The sequence below is a fragment of the Stegodyphus dumicola genome, chromosome 3 (genome assembly GCF_044657685.1).
Source record: "Stegodyphus dumicola isolate Sdum_Otavi_A_Nest chromosome 3, ASM4465768v1".
NCBI classification, from domain to species: Eukaryota; Metazoa; Arthropoda; class Arachnida; order Araneae; family Eresidae; genus Stegodyphus; species Stegodyphus dumicola.
Genome location: NC_140770.1, coordinates 271,274,605 through 271,293,110, shown reverse-complemented (window position 1 = coordinate 271,293,110; position 18,506 = coordinate 271,274,605). Strand labels below are relative to the sequence as shown.

General features: G+C 35.7%; 1 protein-coding gene across 1 annotated transcript in view; it reads right to left on the bottom strand.

Annotated features, from left to right (window-relative positions):
• Positions 1–18,506, bottom strand: part of LOC118182931 (uncharacterized) — a 169,148-nt gene that overhangs the window by 83,522 nt on the left and 67,120 nt on the right. Inside the window, exon 2 of the mRNA XM_085814143.1 lies at positions 8,134–8,361. The gene's annotated coding sequence lies outside the window, so the exon portion shown is untranslated. The remainder of the gene's footprint in view (positions 1–8,133; positions 8,362–18,506) is intronic.

The window sequence follows — 18,506 nt, the reverse complement described above, 5'->3', positions numbered from 1 at the left end:
TCAAGAATCTGACAGGAAAGGAACTTTAACTTAAAATTTAATTGTTAATAAAATTAACATAATCCTTACAAAGTGATCGCCGTCGTGTACGAAGAATTGTACGGTAGAATAGGGAATCTAATGTGCTTCAACTGACACAGATCATGAACCAAGGCTCTTTCCAACAGATTTCAGCTCGAATTGTGCTGAGAGAATTGCAGAGGATAGGAATGCCTAATCGGGTGCCTGCGAGAAAACAGTTCATTTCTGCCCGACATGCAAGAATTCGTTTGCAGTGGTATCAGGAAAGAAGACACTCCAGTGATCTGAGGATTGGAATCGGGTAATATGGTCGGATGACTCCTTATTTTGCACTGATGGAAGACATCGAATTTGGCGAGAAATCCATGAAGCCAGGAATCGATCTTGCTTTACTCGCAGTGTGCTAAGGGTCTGGTAGAAGTATCATGATATGGGGCATGTTCTGTTGGCATGAAAGTGGTGCTCTGGTGTTCCTTGAGGGTAAACAAACAGCCATGAGATAACTAGCTACACTGGTATGCGATTAGCTAAAAGTCCTCTCGAGAGCTCAGAGGTAGGAGAAGTGGAGTTGGAGACCCTCAAACCCCTCCCCCCCCTCCGTTCTTTCAACTTCACTCTCACTTTTCTCTAAAAAACTAAACATTAGAAAATCAGAGCACACAATAAACATGCCTTAGAAGATCGTAATGAGTCACGAATCGAGCTAAAGAACCATTGATCCATTGAGCCTGAATCGGTTCTTTGATTCCATCCGATTTCTTCTGGATTTATAAGAGAGCATTCTGCTCATTCATGATGCTAAATGCTTATTTTTAGGTGCAAGTACGTGATTGGAGGAACAGGATAAAACTACACATTAAAACCTTTTTTGAGATTTGACAATGCTATTTTAGTTATTCTTTCTGTGCGATTCAACAACGCAATTTTATACGATGGTTTGAGGCGATTCATTTTTATAAGTTTTATTTAAGTTTATTTATGGTGTTTTCAACTGTGAACGAGAAATTGTCATCAAATTTTAACCTTCTTCCTGATGAGCAAATCAATCCAAATTTTGTACACCCACTGTTGTTCGATGACAATTCACTTTAACAAATTTCGATTTAGATTTTTTAAACATTTTTTTATCGAAACGAAGATAGTGAACCGTTGAAGTCTTTTAAAACCGGGCTCGACTATAAGTGAAATTTTGTCATCGAGTAAACTATTTCCTGATAAGGAGTTGAGTTCAAATTTGTTAACACACTTTTTGTCGATGACAATTCAGGTAAAGATAATGGTAAAGATATGCTTCCAAAATTCGATTTAGATTTTCTTATCGTTTCCTTTAAATGTTTCGCATCGCAATGACTATAGCGAACCAAATTTTCAATATCTTGAAATTCGTTAAAGCGAGGCTCAACCATGTCCATAACACTGGATCTAAATCGGTAATAACTGGCGCAGTAGTCAACTTTCTTTAACCACTATACCAAAAGAAATAATTAATTCATTACTTTGTAGAAAACAATAATGTAAATGAATGCAATATCTTTTATTACTCTAACTTCCGATTACGCTTGAATGTTATAAAATTAAATTAATATGCCTAGAAACTCTATTCCTCCTGGTAAAAACCGAAATTATCCAAAATTCAAGAAACAGTGAATTCTTATCATGTACATTATCAAGTAATGATTTTTAAAACTACTTACCATTAATGCGCGAAGCTAATAAGAATAGTTAACTTTTTTAATTAAAAATGCAAATATAATTTTGAAAATTTATGTTAAAATCTGCATTTTATTAGCATCAGAAGAACTAATATTCTTGAAACATATTTTTTGCCCGTACGCGTTTGTTTCCGAATCGCGCTTCAAATGGTTGTCATCAAATGATAAAAATAAGTGAATAAATAATTAAATAAAATCTGAAAGGTTTCTGATTTTAAATTACGTCCAAAGTGGACGTCAAATTACGTTAAATTACCTCCACGTTTTGTGTGTTACCTTTATTTATTAAGTATCATGTTCTTCGTAATTAACCATAAAATTCAGTTCAACAGCAATATTGCAAAATAATTTTAAAATGAGCATACCTTTAGAATTTCCGGTACACAGTCTCATGGAGATGATTTTTCTATACAATGTTGCCATTGCTCGCTTTGAAATCCTTGAGTTTGTTAATAAAAAATTCGTTAAAGTTTTACAAAACATGAAATCGATAATAAAACAAATCTAAATTTCAAATCTGTGCTTCCAGGTGTTCATATTCGCAGGAGGATTACCTTATTCAAAATTGGGAGGCTCTAGGTATAGTTGTTTTCTCACAGTGCGAGAAACATACATACATCCATGCAGTTTCTTTATTATTTAATTTCTTTATATAAAATACAGGGCTCTAATATTTGGTGGCAACAGTTTTATAGTGAATCGGCATTTATAGTGAATGAACGCAAAATGCCAAAGCGAAATTAATAGTCCATTGGACTAATAGTCTCTTTGGACTAATTATATAGGATCTTTAGATATGTATGTAATATTCCTCGCTATGTGAGAATATGATGGCATGTTGAACCATCGAGTTTTCAATACAAGTTTTTAATATACGTTTCTATCTGAACATGGGCCTAGCGGAGTTCGATTTTCTTTTATATATTTCATATTATCTACAAATTTAACGCACTCAGTGATCTGAAATCAGAATTGACAGCACTATTCTGAGATAAAACACATTGTTAGAAATCTTGAAAAAAAAATTTAGACAGGTAGTTTTAGTAGAATTATAATTAAAAGTGTTGTATTTTTCTTTTTAATGTAGCGCGAGACACATTTTAACTCTTTGAAATCCAGTCCCTTCGTTAACCTGTATCCTCAAAATACCGGACCGCCCGAAATAGTTTTCCAGTTTCGCAGCAATTATCTCCCCTTCCCGTCCATTAATACAGAAAATAGGTGTGAAGATTTCCAATGACATCCTTTGTACATTCTAACAAAGATTCCATTAGCCTTTGACCCCCGTTCTTTATAAAACAAATCTAAAAGTCAGACCAACAAGCCTTTCCGGCTTTGTTACGATCACGACTGAGATTTTGTTTCTTTCTGTTATTTTTATAGGAAGGAATAAATTGTTTAAGAATAAATATAATTCTGAAATTTTTAAACTGCTCTTTTATTGCTGTTTGAAGCTTAAAAACACACTGTACCACAAAAGAATCAACAACGAAATGTCACGAACAACCAAAAGATAAGAAACCTCTTAGGACAAACTGTCTGCAGTAAAATGATACAATGCATTTGGGGAAACTGCACCTGCTACTGCATACCTTAGGAGGAGGGAAGAAACAAGATTACAATCTCGGCCGTTTTCGGGCGGTTCTGGTCGTTTCAATGTAGGGCCACGTCGGGCGGATTGGATGTGAAGGAGTTAAGAGAAAGCTTTGCCAGAAACTTTAGAATGCAAGAATAAGTGAATTTAACATTGTGTAAATGAGTATATCGGTAATTTCTATTGAAACTGAATAAATGTAATTTACCACTGTGTTAACTGTAACCGTAATTCCATCCTACTATTGCTTTCCAGTAATTTTGGAAGCAGAAAGTACTAGAAATATCTCACGGCCTGTTGGCAACTATTTAAGGCCGAAGAAAGATTATCTGGTGTCGGTTGTTTAGTTAGCTGTTGTTGCTATTGTTGCGAGTTCATCGTGTGATTGGATTGGCTTTCTCTTTAGATGCGCTTTGCACTACGTTGTCTTTAACGGTCTTAGTAATCTGTAGTGTAACTACTAATTATTTGTGATACTGTGAACACTTGTAGGAATATTTCTGTGGAAAATTCCAGAGTTCTGAAATATTTCTCTTGATAAGAATAAATGTTTATTAACCTATTATCGGACTTGTGCATTTTAATCTGGTACGAACCCGTACGCACGCAAGAATGTTTATCTTCAACTAGCTAGGCTGTTGTCATTCGGCAAAATGCACAATATTTTATCTTTCTAATTTAATCTTTCTGTTACTGAATAGCAAACGAAGTGATTGGAAAAAAATAAAAGCTGGTCTTAAAGAATATCTTTTCGACTTTTTACTTTTTATTTGATTAATTTAAATAAAAAGGCATTTCAATCATGAGATGCGTAATTAGAAGCTGTATATATATATATGGCACTAGCTAGACTTGTTAAAATAATTAGATATATTTTGTTTAGGCATCTGGACGCAGGAGCGGCTGATTTTCAAAGAAATAATACATTAAATTTATAAAATAATGTATGGAAACCCCTAAAACTCTATTGGGAATTTCGAAAAATATTTTGCTTTTAAATATTGTATGACATTGCTCTTGTATTTTAAATTACTTAAGTGCGAAGAAGAGGATGCTTAATAATAAAGCTATACACTCAAAGCTAAACAAACAAACAAAGCAAAACAAAAAAAAAAAACGGAAACGTGTTAGCAAGAGTGAACACGAAACCATACTGGACAATCAGCAAAAGCCTAAAGAAACAACATTGAAATTAGAATTATTTCAGAATTTCTTTCTTTATTAAACTCTTTACTTCCTGGTACTGTAATTAATAAATATTAAATTAATAAATTAATACCTTCCTGGTATTGTAATCGTGAAAAGATTCAGGTATCATTTTTCAACACAAATATCCATTTTGACCGTTCCCGAATCCATTTGGACATTTCTCTTGCGTGACGTCTTTACGTCCGCTTTCGTGATGTCTACACATTTGTATACATATATGCATCTCGCATATATGCAATAAGTTTATAACTGAATAAGGTATTTCGTCCGCCTTCTTTGCATGCCTTCGTGGTATAGTGGTCAGCATGCTTGAGGCGTATTCGAGAGGTTCGTGGTTCTAGTTCCGGCGACGGCATGGCTCATTTTTCATCTCTCCTGCTTCGAAATAACCTAATGTCTTTACAGTGGCACTCGAATTAAAAAGTTTGTGGATGATGTTTTTCCACCACCAGGATTTGGCTATTGGGTCCCCTAATCCCCATTTGCCCTTTAAAAGGGGAAGTATGTAAGATATTTCTCTCGCCTTCTGAGCATGCCTTCGTGGTGTAGTCGTCAGCACTCTCGACACGTATTCGAGAGGTCCGTGGTTCGGGTCCCGGCAAGGTCATTGCTCCTTTTTCATCTCTCATGCTTCGAAATAACCTAATGTCTCTAGAACTAAGTTAAAAGGAAATAACCGTAAAACTTTGAAATTTAATATATGGGACAGCCATAATATCTAGTTACGCATCACTCTTTCTTTATTAAAATCCTCAGTACCAAAATGTATACAGGCTGTCTTAAAAGGTCATTACCAATCTTAACATGCTAGTCTCTCAAACCATGGGAACAAAATTTACATAGGAACGTGTGTCCGAAAATGAGAAAGGCGACCGCTAGAGGGTCATGCTCGCAGACTTGTGGGAGAATGGGAAGTATGATCATTTCAGGCGAGGACGTTGCAAGAGAAGAATGAATCGGTTTACTACTTCAGGTCTTCATGGACACGTTATGTACAAAGTGTTGCTGGATCTGATAGTTGATGTTCCAGCAGCTACACGTCGATACAGCATGATGGAGCAGCTGCACGTTGATACAGCATGATGGAGCAGCTGCACATGTTAGCAACACTGTATGGGAATACTTTGATAGGACATATCCTAATCAATGGTTTGGCAGAGGTGGACCAGTCGCATAGCCACTGTGATCCTCCGACCTCGCGCCTTTGGATTTTGGATCTGGCGCCTTTGGATACATGAAGTCCATGGTGTAAGAGACGACAGGATCGAGGAAGAAGTTGCACCTGCCTATTTTGCAGTTGCATGTATCCGTGATACACCTGCCTATTTTGCAGTTGCACTTATCCGTGATACACTGCCTATTTTGCAGTTGCACATATCCGTAATACACCTGCCTATTTTGAACGGGTCCGTGAAACTACGATGAGAAGCATGCTTTGTGGCGAACGGAAGGAATTTTGAACATCTTCTGGGATGTAATCATGACCTTTAATAAAGTCATATTAACATCCCCTTGGACATTCTTTATTTCTTCCCCTCTACGCTTGTGGTCACTGCTCTCTGACGGTCATCATTCGCATTTTCGGGCACAAGTTCCTACGTAAATCTTATTTGTGATATTATGACAGACCAGCATGTCACGTTTGGCGACGAGGCTTTGAGACGCCCTGTACAGTGCACTGTAGATTGTCCGGTCTAATGCTGGGGAAGAGGGCAACGGATAATTAAAAAAACATGAATAATTGAAAATGCGCACTTTCCTGTATAATATATGTGTTTATGTTTTTTTAAACGTCAATATTTTTAATTCTTTTTTGAGAACGATTAAATATTTATCGAAATTTACTGCATGTTTTCCTAAATGCTGTTTTCATAGCATTCATGTTTTATTTAATTGACGTAATGCAACAGCAATTTCACAGAGGCCATTGCTATCTAGGGAATAATGTAATTGACAGTATTCTCTTCGCTTGTATTTTTATTAATCGAACCATTCTTCGATGATTTCCAGATCGACACTTTCAACGAATTTTATGGTTTACATTTTTCGGAATGCAACTTCAGTCACTGCCGGGACTTCATCTTAATTCAATAAATCTCTGACTTTTACATTAGGAAGAAATTACATTAGGTGAACTTTTACATTAGGTGATTTAAATAATAAAATGTTAATTCACATGTCATAGATCTCTTTGTACACAACAAATCTTGTGTAGATCTTTCCATCATTTTTTAAGCTAGCCTTGCAGAGGACCATCCATTATTTTTAATTTTACGTCCGTTCTTTGACGAACTCTTGAACAGGCAACATAAAGTTGACCGTGTCCAAATGCAGGCTCAGGTTAAAAAAATCCCGACGCTTAAGCGTTTGGCCCTGAGACATGATCTACATGATCGAATGATTCTATTGGATTTAATTTCTACTACTCTTGCCCGTAATGTTGGGTGCTGTCACTCACGGATAATTCGCAAACCAGATAACCAGCAGCCAGATAATCGAGAGTACACTCTGTATATTTGATTCCTTACCCGGCGTTTATTTTAACAGTGGCCGGTTGTGGTCATATACTTCCAAATACAGAAGTAATTTAAATGACAAAAATCTTCAACTTTGGGCAATATCAAATTAAAAAAAATAATTAATTTTAAAGGAATAACAAAAATTAAAATTTTCCTGGTTCCTATGCTTATTATATGGGAACGTTTCATACCCATTTTGCAAAAATCTGTGAGAAGTTTGACTCCCGTTAGACAAAAATTGAGTGGGATATTTAATAAAAAAATTAGCGAATTTTGATGCCATTTTCAACTTGGATTGGTTGATTAAGGTTAGAATAATAAGAGGAAGTAAATTTAAATGAAGTGAAGAAAAAATGTATATAATTTAATATGCTGAACAAGGAAGTCATGCGGCGTCCCTATTGGAAATTTTAAAATAATGATTCTTACACTAAATTACACCAATTATATATATATATGTAATATCATGTTGTGTCCATATATATATATATATTGTTGCGTGCGTACGGGTTCGTTATGAAATGAATGCACAAGTCCGATGAAAAATGAATAAAAATTTATTATTATTACAACAAAAATGCTTAAATTTTCTCAAATTATCATGCAGTATTACAATATCTCACAGTAGTTATCTTTTAACTACTCAAATGTACAATAGAACGTAATTCAAAACAGCTAAAGAACGCTAATCCGCGAATTCGCTATAATCAACAACAGCAGTTTTCTAAACAACAACAAACTAAGCAGCAACTACTACAAACTGAGATGTTTTCCTCCTTTTATAAGATTTTAAAATCACGCGCTAGAATTTTCCAGTACTTTCTCGAAATCAAAAAGAGATATTTATTTATTTAATGCACGCGCTCTTGTATTTTCAATTTTCCGGCTTAGCTTTCTTTTAATATTCGTCACGCGCTGCACTGCGCGAGAAATAAAACCATTTAATTTGTAATTGAACTAACATTAGCTTTTTAAATACCAAATTCGTAACAATATATATATATATGTAATATCATGTTGTGTCCACCATTTTTGGACTTAATGTAATACATTTTTGAGTTAAATGAAATTCACTTACCTGTAAGCGTTAATCTCATGTCTAAAGAGATTACTCAAAACACAATAAGCAACAAGACACTGGTTGAGATTCAGGGTACCAAAAGTTCTTCCAGCAGTAAAACAACTTAGATGATAAATCACATTCTGGGTACTGCGAGACTATCTTGTTTTAAATCAAGCTAGTCTGCATCTTTTACAAGGAATTGAAGTTTTCTTGGATGCAGGAGAAATCCTCAGGAAAGCGTTCCTAAAATATTAATAATCAATTAAAAATATATAAAATCTGACAATGGAACAAACATGATGATACTTTAGATACGATTACTGAAAATTAAAGTCTAGTTATCTCTTGGTTTGTGGGATCAGAAATGGGTTTGTTTAATACAGTAGAGTCCCACAAACCCGACATAATGTGGACTGAGAGACTGTCGAGTTTCCGAAAAGTCAAGTTTTACGGAATAAGGGGTGGATTTTTCAGAATTCTTAGTATTTAACTTTAAATTACTCTAGACATTTGCAGCACAATATTGGACACGGAAATGTACCGCACACAATTAAATTAATGTTAGATACAAAATTAATTAGATACAAAAATGAAGATAAATTATTAGTAGTTCTTGGTAGAAAAATATTGTGTGATGGTAGATTGTCTCTCACACTCATTCCGTCATCGTGCAGCTTCGCTCCCGTAGGCGACGGAGGTGGCCCTCAGATGCCGATTATTCTTCCCTGGATGCCAGCGTTTTCGATAGTAGCATTCGAAACTTCATACCGGTTTCATCACAATTATAAATTCGATCTCCAGATCCCCTCATTTCAATTAGTTTGTGGGAATTATCCTTGAATTTTGCAGCATTTTTCAAGTTTGCAGATAGCTTTTCCCCCACAAGCGTTTAACTGCCTGATATCGTACCGCTTTTTCCATTTGTCGAGCCATCCAGCCCTAGCAGTAAATCTAGGCTCTCATTCTTGAAATTCATCATAAAACTTGAAGGCTTTCTCTAGTAAAATTGGTTCTGAAATGGGTGTTCCCAGTTCTTCTTGCTACTTGAGCCACAAATAAAGTGCCTCACTCACTTTTTCCTATTTAACACTTTTCATACTACTTATTTCCTTTAATCTATCCATACATTATATTTTCACACACCAAGACTCGATTTTGGACCTCTTCTTTTTTCACGCTATCAAAGTAGTCCGTCCCCCTCCTTAACACCTAAATCTATGGAATTTTTTTTTACACTTTCCCCTTTGTCTAATCTCTTTAATGTGAATCTCTTAATCCACATCAAGGCTTTATTGAATTCACAGCATTTGAATTAAAAACCTTAGTCATAATAATTCAGTCTATACTTTCCATAGTCAATTTCATTTCCATAGTAAAATACTACGAATGCTGAACCATAATTGTTATCCTGTCCGGAGCCGTCGGTATAAATGTCTATTACTCCAGTCTTTGACTCCTGTTAATCATAAGTGGTTGACAGGTTTGTAGATGGACGTACACTATATACGAGGGTTGGGCAAAAGTCATGGCAACTATTTTTGCTTGTAGATATGTGAACGGATCACAAAACGTATATATGCCGTGTGGTACCTTTGAAGACATAGTATGTAGCAGAACAACAGATGGCTTTGTGATAGCTGGCTCTGTGGTAGCGAGGGCTCTGAAATCAGTTAATTGGTGAGTGTGGTGCGAGATGGAAGTAACCTGTGTTGAGCAGCGCACTTACATCAAAATAGTCGTTCTCCGAGGGAGAAATGCGGTGGAATGCCCCAGTGAATTAGTAGAAGCCCTTGGAAATAATTCCCTACCATATCGTACAGTAGCACGGTGGGTAGGAAAGTTGCAGCAAGGACGTGTGTCAACCAGTGATGCGCAACATTCGGGACGACCGGTGAGTGTGCGGACCGACTTGGCAAGTGCCGTCATAGAGCATTTCATGTATGAAGATAGACCATGGACGTTACTGGAGTTAGAGAGGGCAAGTGGCATCGAGACACGCACCGTCCACAGGATATTGCGTAATAAGCTACAGCTATGCAAAATCGCTTCGCGGTGATTACTGCATGCACTGACGGAAGTTCAAAGGTGGGTACGCTATGTAATATGATCGGACCACTTTGCACGCTGGCAACAGGACGGCGATCAATTCTTGTCAAGAATAACCGCCATCGATGAATTTTCAGCCAGGGCATACAAATCATAACTGAAACGTCAGTCCGCGGAGTGGCGACATCCTAGTTCACCAAGCAGAAGGTCCGTCAGAATCCTTTCCCAGTCAAATTGATGGTAATCGTTGCGTATGACGTCAAGGGTGTCATTGTTAGCCACATTGTTTCTCATGGCAGAACAGTGACCGCACAGCACTACAGGGACTTCCTGTTGCGACAGGTACGACGTGGCGTTCGGGATAAACTTCCGGATCTTGTAGACAGTGCAATAATTCTGCACGACAATGCAAGACCACATAAAGCAGAGTGTGTGCTGCAGCTACTTCGACGTTGAGAATGGGAAGAATTGGAGCACCCACCGTAATCTACTGACCTTTCGCCCTGTGAATTTGATCTCTTTTCCAAGATTAAGGAAACAATACGTGGTAGGCGGTTTGCAACACGAGAGGACATTGCTAATGCTGTGCGCCAACAGATGACCCGATTCACACATGGTGCGGCAAATGCTGAGGCTGATGGTATTCAGCGGCTCCCACATCGTTGACAGCGTGTGGTGACAGTAGCAGGGGGCTACAATGAGGGTCTTTTGGCCCAGGTTTGTCATGCCAACTTTATGTGTATTGTGTTATCATTCTTTTGCACGGTGAAGGCCATATTGACCTGTATACTACCGTAATAATTTCGTGTGTTACGATATTTTAGTGCTATTCATTGTCCACACATATAGTTAAGACCTTGTCCTTTCGTCTGTATATGTCACATTTTCCAATCGGACTGTTAAATTCAAGAAAAAAAAAATAGTTGCCATGACTTTTGCCCCAACCTTCCTATATTATAATCTTCAAATATGTATTTTGTTTACAAGTCATCTCCTTATAGTTTAAAATCCTGTCTCGGTGTTCTCATTAAAACGTTATCATTAAAAATTCATAATAAATTGAAAACGGCGTACCGACCAGTACACAGACCGTTGCTAGTCATAAAAATTGGTGTTGGCATTATAGGTTCTTGGCATACCTGCCAAAAGCTTATAAGGTATTTTCTCCCTTTCGGCATGCATTCGTAATGTTACGGTGAGCACACTCAGCGCGTGTTCGAGATGTCCAGCTTCGAGTCTCGGCGAGGGCCTGCACATTTCTCACGTCTCCAACTTCAAACAAATCTAATGATTTAATGATTTTAATAGTCGCCCCCGAACTAAAAAGTGGTGCATGATGATTCTTCACCACCAGGATTTGGCGATTGGGTCCCCTAATCCCCAGTCGCCCTTTAAAAGGTGAAGTGTATAAGAAATTTTCTCAGGTATTTTCGAGTCTCGGACAGGGCATTGCTCATGATTCACATAACTCTGAATCAGAAAAGCTTAAAGTCTCTACAAACCTTATTTACATGTTTTCATCATTTTCAGTTCACACTTGGCAGTTTAATTTCCTCAACCCTTCTAAAATGTCTCATTTTATGGTTCTGTACTTCATGTTTTGCTTCATCTCTTGTGCATACATGAATTTCTGATCAGTGATTTTATGTGTGAAATGTATAAGAATACTTTATGTTTGTTAGATCGTCAAACCCAATATCTATTTCACTTTTATATGCAAGTTTCAGTCTAAAAGATCTGTCATCATCTACTAAGCCTTTTTGGTTCTTCTGAAATTCAATGCATTCAAATTTTCCTAAGATCTTGTTAAAGGGAACAGCTATCGTGACCAGTACAGAATAGACCGACAAGCTAGCTAAAGAACACGGAAGACCATAAATCTACCATAAATCGGTCTCTAAGAAAGGTCAAATATAATTTTAGGCTAATGCAAACCACGTGCTTGCTTTGGTGTAACAAAGGAAGGGAGGAATACCTCAAATTTACTTTCATTAACGTTTATATGAAGTGATAAAAAATAAGGCTAAAGATGAAGTTGTTAATCATATTTTTTTTCTTGAGTGTTTTCAGCGTGCTCAGTAGAGGAGGAACTTTACACCACCTGAATTTTGGTCACTAATTTTTTTCAGAACTTTTACTGACAATAGAGACAATTTAGCTTTTCGGAATTTCCTTCTTAGTTTAGATTTTTGAGTTCTTTTTATTTTATTTTAAATCTTTACCATACTCCCCCCCTCTTGCAGTTCTACTTCTATTACTTACTTGCGTAACATTCGTTGTATAGGTACTTTGTGGAACACGAGATGACACAATTAGAGTTATCAAAAAAAAATCTAAAAAGGTTTAAAATTTTAACGATCTCCCGAACGTCTTTGTTGCTCTCTCGTTGAGCTCGCAGTCTTCCAATCTGTTCTTGCACTCACTCCTGCTATTTTGTTTTCATTTTAGCTTTATTATTAAGCATCGCTTTCTTCGCTTTTACACCACATACAGCTCAACAACATAATCGCAAACGTTTTAAGGCCGGTTTTGTTTAGAACTCCTGACGCAGTATGAGGTATTGGTATATCATTTTTATATTCTTTTCAGTTTTTCCTCAATTCAGCATATCAATATTCAGTTTTCTTAGAAAGATGGCTAAGAAAATAAATTGTCTTTTTTTATTAACGTTTTATGTTTTAACTTTATTTATTATAATTACGTTCTTCGCACTCGAGAAGATAAAATTCAATTATTAGATAAAATCATTAGATAAAATTCAATTCAACAGAAAAATCACAAAATATTTAAAAGCAGCATATCTCTGTAATTTCATAAAAAATATTGAATATTTCAAATTAAATGTCTTCATATTTATTCAAATCAGTGCCATTAAAAAGTAGAACAAATATTTTTAAGAACTGTGTTTATTGATTTTAAATCGCTTTGTTAATGGCTATTACTGAATAAGTTTCCAGATTCAATTTGAAATTATTTTAGGCTTTGCTGAATGGCAACATCCTGGCGCGTGGAAGGTAAAACGATTTTACTTCCGGCCGTGAAGACTTTGCTTTGTATAGAGCCGAGATTGTCAATTAAAATTTAAATACATTACATTTTTCAAATGGCGACAATCTCGTGCGCTGGAGATAAAACTGCTTTAGTTCGAAACAGCGCCCTTTCAAGTTGTTGAATTTGTTAATTAAAAATTCATTAAAGCTTTTTAAAAATGGAAACAAATAACAAAATAAGTTCAAATTCGAGCTTCCAGGCGCACATGTTCGAATGGAGGTCTGCTGTTATTGAAACTTTAATGGATCTAGGTACCATCATTTTCTTACAATGCGACGAACATACGTGATAACATAATGTAATATATTTCAGTTTTAATTGACAAACTCGACTGTATCAAAGCCTTGAAAATTGTCAGAATTATAGTGGGATTCTCGGTAATGTTGATAATATTGATAGATTGGTAGTCTTCGCGGATTGTCTTCGCGAACGGAAATAAAATACTTCTTTCTTCCCCGCGCCAGGGTTTTTCCATTCAACAAACCCTAAAATAATTTCAAATTTATTCTAGAAGGCTTATTCAGTAACAGTCATAAACAAAGCAATTTAAAATCAGTAAATACAATTCTTAAAAACGTTTTTTTCTACTTTTTAATAGGATTGATTTGAATAAATATGTTTTAAAATCATAAGATATTTAATTAAAAATATTCAAATGTTATATGAAATTACACTAGTACATGCAGATTCTTCATTATTTATTTTTTATAAATAATACAGGATGATAATATTTGGCGGAAGCAATTTGAAAAATGATACTCCGTTTACAATGAACCACCACGAAATCCCATTTTCAGACTAATACTCATTTTGGGGTAACGCGGAAGGTGGGTGGAAGGAATGATTGTCAAAACCTGTCTCCGGCTTGGGCCTAATCCATGAATTAAATCATCAAGGCTATTTTGAGACATCACCTTGACCAAGAACCATGTTTGTCGCCTTACATTTTAGTATTCAACGTAACTGATAAAACGTTAACTACAAGTCATTTACAATATGCGAGCTTGTACCATTGTAAAATCTTAGAGATTTTTTAATGAAATGTATTACTTACGCGTTACAGAACAACTTGTTTTTGAAAACATTTTCAGCATTTTGGATCATCATTTTCTATGCGCTCCATAAAAGCCCCACAAAACTATCAGTATTTAATTAAGAATAAAATTTTATTTCAAAAAGTGTTATTCCGAGTTGCGCTATATGCACAGAATTTTGCAATTTTTGCTTTAAAAGTAGCTACGTTATTCATATGTTCCGTCTCGGGGTTTTATGCCTTTAATTAACCTATATGCAATAGTTATATAATTTCAACAATTTAAAGTTTAAGTAGAGCTAGGCCTAACGAGGTCTCCATATGTTTACTTTTGAAACTCTTAGTATAGCAGTGAAATAAGTCCGTTTTGCACCAACTTCAGTGTTTGTTTGCCGAGTGGAACTAAAAATTAATTTTCAATTTTGCGCACCGAAAAAAATTCTCTTCCTACGCGCTGGCCGAAATGCTTGATTTTGCGCATGAATTTTAATTCTAATTGTAAAAATTGTTCTTCAACTATTTTTAACTGTATATGGTGTTTAACATTTTTTGTATTTTACAATTTTCAAAGAATATATTTTGAGTTTTATGTATTTTTGCCTTACGGGAAGTTAAATTAATTGAATGCGTATCATTTAAATAGGTGGTGGTGGTAGTAGTAGTAGATTTATGGCGCAAAGCTCTACAGGCCATATGCGCCAAACGCAGGATTCGTTTTTAAACATAGTAAACTATAGATTTTTTATATAAAGAAAATAAGTCTAAAGACAACAGCACACTTTTAAAATAGAGGCAAGTTATCATTTAATAGGCCGTACAAGGAAGTCATCTGGTGTCCCTATTAGAAATTTTAAAATAATGATTCTTAAACGGATTTCAAAATCCGTGTAAAACCATTTCGATTATTCTCCTCTTGGTACGACTTTAATCAGCTGAGATATTAATTAAAAACACTGAAAACACTCATTTTAGCACTCATTTTTTTGAGTGGCAACAACCTCGCGCTTTGGAAATAAAAATACCTTATTTCGAAAATTCTGCTCACTTTTAAATCGTAGAGTTTATTCATCAACAATTTCTAAGTTTTACAAAATCTATCTATAAATCTAAAATATCTATATATCTATTTGTTCGCGTAAATGATTTCTCATCAATTATGATCAATTTTTTGCCACATTTAATCGACTAAAATTGAATATAGATGAAATATTGGATAACACTTGAGCTTTTACGACCACTACATTAGAAAGAGAAAAATCACTAAAACCTGCATGCCATTGCTCCTGATCGTCCCAGACTGAAAAATATATGACTATGAATCATATTTTTTGCATCGCTATTCTTAATCTAACTTAACGGGCATCAGGTCCTTCTGCTAGTATACAATAACTTAAATCTTATCCTAATAAAATTATGCTTAAACAGTGTACAAAGCAGATTCCAATAAATATGTGGCTATCAGATTTTTAAAATTATTTGTTTTGAATAATATTGGAACATTTCCCACTTTCATTTCAATGATATATATATTTCCTTCTCTGTCATGTTCCCTCGTGAAATATGAATCAAGTTGCAGTTCCAGTTTCAAGCAACAGAGCATGATTATAGCAAATAAAAACCGAAACCTTACATCGTTTCGTGACTTGAGTGTAAGTAGCTCTCTTTCGAAAAGAAATCATAGTATCTTCGCATAACTCTTTGAAATACGCCTTTCAAAAATATAACTAGTGAAACGGAAAAAATAATATTTCTAAACGTGATTAGAATAGCTCGATTCTGGTAGACTTTCAGAATAAAATTTTATATTTTTATGAGAAACTCTGACATTTTCTTCGACACTTTGCAAGCAGCAGTGCGAATAAAAAAATGAAACAAAAGCCTGTGAAAACTTGGCAAACGATTGAAAGGTCAATTTATCAGAATTTTTCGGAGCAAATCCCGCGTAGAAAGAAGTTTTTTCCTGGGATTTTCTATCGGTTAGAATTCCGGCGAATTCTAAATTTTTTGGAATCCCAGTTCAAATCCTAAAAGGCCCTTGAATTCCTCCTATAAAACTAATGCAAAACATTAAGAACGATAATTTAATAAAGAACAAGAAGGAAAATTGAAAGAATTAAGATATTAAAGTCGCATCGGATGATTCTGTAAGGTTTCTGTACTCTCGCTGCGCATCCCAGACTAGCAGTCTGTTCTTGGACTCACTCCTGCAAACACAGTTGTTTTGGTTATTTTAGCTTTATAATTAAATATTTTTCCCCATTACGCCACGCTGAAATCAACAGCAGAATCACAAAAATCTCAAAAGTGACATAGCAGTGTTTATGTTTAGAACTTCTGGTGCATTCTTCAATGTTGTTTCTTTTCAGCTTGATATATCAGTATTTTGATTTGTTAGTATACTGGTGGACAAAATTGAGAGATGTAACACTATTTCCCAAATATCTCTAGAAATACCGGATAGGAATACATGAAATTAGGTACGGGTATATTTTATTGCATAACAATAATGTGTACAAAACAACAATAAAAATCGCATTCCTTAGCATCCTTAGCATGCGTTATGGCCTAAAATCCAATATGGTCCAAACGCGAGATTGAAAGATGGCTATTATGGTCTGTGGTCACCTCTGACAGACAGCATACACAAGGCTAACCATGGTGTTAACAAGGGAGTTCAAGACTGCCTGTGGAAGCCACACCAATTCTCCACAGTTAAGTCTTTAACTCCTGAATGGTTCTGGATGGAGGTTGGCGTATTGCAATAGGCCTCAAAGAGCATCCCAAGCATGTTCAATAAGATTAGGAAATTAGGCTGGCTAATCCATTCGTTGAATATCTTCGCTTTACAAATAGTCATCAACAAGATGGGCCCTATGTGATCGTGCATTGTCGTTTATAAAAATGAAATTAGATTCAACAAAACCTCTGAAAAGTGGCACATAGGGTTCTAGCATCTCTTGCCTGCACCTTTTGGCATTCAAAGAACTAGTGTCAAACACATGAAGCGGTGTGCGGATATTTAGCATGATCCTTCCTCAGACCAACACTCCTCCACCACCATACCGGTCCTTTTCCATGATGTTGTTGGGATGGCATCACGTCCTAGGTTTCCTCCATATCAATAATCGCCAAGAATCCGAATTTGGACTGAATCTGGACTGAATCCGTGAAGAGAAAATTATCCCATTGACGCTGTGTCCAGTATGGGTATTGTATGCACTATTGTAAACGCTCTATCTTGTGGGAGGTGGGATGCAAATAGCGGGCTTTCTAGCGCTTTTTTTTCTTATTTATTTTGTTTCTTCCTAAATAATACATTTATGCGAGGTAATTTGGTGGCAACAATTCGAAAGGTGATTCGGTTACAAAAGAACTAGGGACAAAATGTCGAGATTAATAATTTCTCTGATGCTAATAATAAGAGTTGTTACTTAAAATTTGAAATCTGCAATTAGTGGAAAGCAAAAATAAAAAGTATAGGTTTTAGAAATATCTGTGTAATCATCAAGGCAATACAAATGGATCTAATAAATAAAATGTACAACTAAAAATTCAGAATCATTGACGTTGGTTTTCTTAATATGGTTTTGATAAATGTTTAAGTAATACTTGAGATATTTTATATTTTGTTTCCGAATCCATTAAAATCAAAAGAGCATGCCTTCGCGGTGTAATGGCCAGCACACACTGCGTGTATTCGAGAGGGCCGAGGTTCGAGTTCCGGTGTGGGCATTGCTCATTTTCCACATCTTAAGATCTTTAAAAAAAAAAAACCACCTAACGTCTCTACAATTTAGAATAGCAAAATATGAGCGTAAAGTTCTCCTAAATCTCGATAATGCTGTAGGATACAATGCTGACACTCTCACACCATTGCATCCAAAAGTACAGATTTTCTTCCTTCCACAGACCACCGTATCCTTAATCCAATCAGTGGATCAAGAAATCTTAAAAGCATTCAGAGCCATGCCACCTTAGGCATGTTTGCATCTCTGTTAATAAACCACTAGACGAAGGAAAGTACGACAAACCACTAGAAGCAATTTAACAGAAGACACTGTGAAGAAATAATTCAGCTCGCATGGGAGCAAGTAAATTCCTCAACAGTAAATGCTCGCTGGCCAGAAGCTGTCAGCAACATTAAAGTATTTGCACTGATTGAAAACTAAGCCAAAGAAATTCTACAAATTGCAAAAGCAAGGAGCAGCGACGAACTTCCAGATATGGAAGAAGAAGAAATTAAAGAATTAGGCAAAAA